We start from the raw sequence: 3,024 nt of genomic DNA, 5'->3' as shown, positions 1-3,024 counted from the left end.
TCTGTAGTCATGTTGTAATGTTCATTCCCACCCTAAAGGTCAATGGTGTTATTCCAAAGCTCAGTTTTCCATAGACATTTGATTTCAGGCCACGATAACTTAAAGTATCTGTTGGGTCATTGCACACCAGGAATTATCAGGTCCCATTTCCCATGGGCTGTGACATCATCAACATATTCAATTCCCTCAGGTCAGACATCTAACCTACCTCCTCAGGTCTGTTATCTAGAATCATCTCTGATGTAAACCACTATTGTGGTCAGTGCCACTGTGGTCAGGTAGTGATGAAGAACGACTCTTGATGTCTTAGGGTAGAGGAAGTTGACACAGAAAAAAGTTATAAAATGGTTGGGAGATCTGGAAGAAAAAAGGAAAACAGGGCAGGTGACACCACCCCATATATAGAAACCCTAACTTCCCTGGAAAGAGACGCTCGTTCCACGCTACTGTGACCCACATTCAGGAACAGCTGTCTCGGAGCCTGCACACACAGTTCCTGGCACCCAGGAGATTAGCTCCTGCCTCTGCAGGGCTGGTTTGCTGCTGCTGCTATGGGGATCCAAAAGAAACTGCTTTCTTCCTTTCCTTTTTTCCTCTCTGCCTAGTGTTTGGCTGATCTTGACAGAACCTCCTAAAATGGAGGCCTGCAGGCAGGGGAGTGTGGGAAACGAGGTTCTCGTACTTTCTGTCCCTCTGGTGTAGGGAGAACACAGAAGGACAGAGATGGTGCTGAATACCCACACAAGGTGTCCGACACCTGAAAGTGGGAAAAGGGTGTTTATGAAAAGAGAGGAGAGAAAGGAGTCTCAGAGATTTTAAAAGTGGGAGTTGGAGTTGAAGTTCCAGATACAGACTCTCCAACCAGGTGCCTACAAGTCCCTGGGAGGCATCTTTTTTCAGATGACTGTATACTCCAGTTTGAAGATTGTTCTAGACTTTGATCGTGCAAAGGGATGCACACCCTCCAGCCAGCTTCCTCAGGGCACTCTGGACCTCGTTGCTTCTCAGGCTGTGAATGATGGGGCTCAAAAGGGGGGTCACCACACAGAAGAGCACAGAGACCAGGGTGTCCGTGTCCAGCCTTCTCTGGGCCTGTCATAGTGGAAGTTGGCTGTTCCATAGAAGACTACCATGACAGTGAGGTGGGACGCACAGGTGGAGAAGGCCTTCCTCCTGCCCTGGGCAGAGGGAATCCCAAGGATGGCAGCCATGATGAGTATGTAGGAGCCTGCAGTGAAGAGGCAGGGGCTCAGGCCCATGGTGGCACTGGCCACGTGGAGCGCAGACTCGTGGACAGAGGTGTCTGAGCAGGAGAGCTTCAGGAGCAATGGGGTGTCACAGAGAAAGTGGCTGATCTGGTGGGGCCCACACAGAGTGAGTGTGGTGGCCAGCACCGTGTGTGTGACCAAAGTCACCAGCCCACACAGCCAGGACCCAGTCACCAGGCCAACACAGACCTTCACACTCACGAGGACTGGGTACTGAGGAGGTCGGCAGGTAGCCACACAGTGGTAATACACCATGGCAGCCAGTAAGACGCCTTCTGTGCCAGCACTTGTCACCAAGAAGAAGATCTGGGAAAGGCAGCCCTCATAAGAAATGGCCTTCTTCTCCCAGAAGAAGTTCACCAGCAGTACTGGGAGGGTGGTGGATGTGTAGCAGACGTCCAAGAAGCTCAAATTGCTGAGGAAAAAGTACATTGGAGTGTGGAGAGCAGGACTGACCCTGGTGGCCACTATTATGAGCATGTTCCCCAGGAGAGTGGTCAGGTAAATGACCAGAAAGAGCAGGAAGAACCAGCCCTGTAGGTTGGAGTAGTTGGAAAATCCCAAGAAGATGAATTCGGTGACAAATGTTTGATTGCTCATTTCCAATGGTCTCATAGCTACAAAACAGAGAAAAAGAAACCATGATGAGAATGGACTGAGAGCACCCCAAACAGGCTTGTTAATCTGCAGCAACATGGCAAATAATATTGTATACAGAGATGCCTGGACTCTGAAAAGAGACGTATAGGAGTGACTTTAGAGAGAGCATAACTTCTCACAGACTTTTGCATGGGTGCTCTTTTGTAAGAATAAATGGAGACTTGGTCAAAATGCACAACCATCTATCAACCCCTGTGTCTCACTGAATCTGCAGTATCTCCCTTCTAACACTGTGCTTCACTGTGATGAATTCTTTTTTGCATGTCTGTTATTTCAAGTAATAAGTTTTCATTGTGGAAAAATGAAGAAAATGCAGAAAGTTATACAGAAGAATAGAACAGGTCACAAAATCAAGTCTCTCTTTGCGTGCATCCCATTCTACCTCTATCTATCTTTAAAATATCCAAAGCAAAATTTCCCAATATTGTTGTACTCTATTTAGTTGTTTGCCTTGTAATCTTAATTTCCTAACATGAAATTAAGTTAATATCTCCCTTTTTATTGAACATAGAAACCTTCCATTCCATTTACTATCATAAATATTGGAATAGAAGCTTTCATACATATGTATCTGTGATCATCTCTGATTATTTCTTAAAAGTAAAATTATAAGTCATCTGATTTTAAATATATTGATCTATTTTTTCAGTAGAAACTTTTATTTTTTTAAGTTTTATAAGATACAAGAAATTTTGACCAATGATATATACTTAGGTATTTTTCTTCTTTTGTAGTATAAGATTTACCTCACCAAACATTACATTTCCTGAAAAAAAAATGATTGATACAATTACTGATTTTCTATCATGTTACTCATGCTAATCCGTGATCCATTGTTTTGAACTAAAATTTCTGTTTCTTTTTCAGTCTTAAATGAAAAATATTATAGTAAAACAGTAGGCTCTTGGTCCAGATGTGGATTGAAATCCATCTGTTGTTTACTAGATGTTGATTGTAAAAAAGTAAGCTCATCTCTATTCCTCAGTTTGTTCCTTGCTTAGGATATTAATGATGTCTATTTCACAAATGCTGAAAAATGTTTTGAGATAATATAAGCTATGTGTCTGGCACATTACATTTACTCAATGCCTTTTAT

General features: G+C 43.3%; 1 pseudogene; it reads right to left on the bottom strand.

Annotated features, from left to right (window-relative positions):
- Positions 1–930: 930 nt before the first annotated feature.
- On the bottom strand, positions 931–1,883 carry LOC113178217 (olfactory receptor 5V1-like; annotated as a pseudogene).
- Positions 1,884–3,024: the final 1,141 nt, after the last annotated feature.

This window comes from Urocitellus parryii, chromosome 7 (assembly GCF_045843805.1).
Source record: "Urocitellus parryii isolate mUroPar1 chromosome 7, mUroPar1.hap1, whole genome shotgun sequence".
Lineage (NCBI taxonomy): Eukaryota > Metazoa > Chordata > Mammalia > Rodentia > Sciuridae > Urocitellus > Urocitellus parryii.
This window is presented reverse-complemented; position numbering and strand designations above follow the sequence as displayed.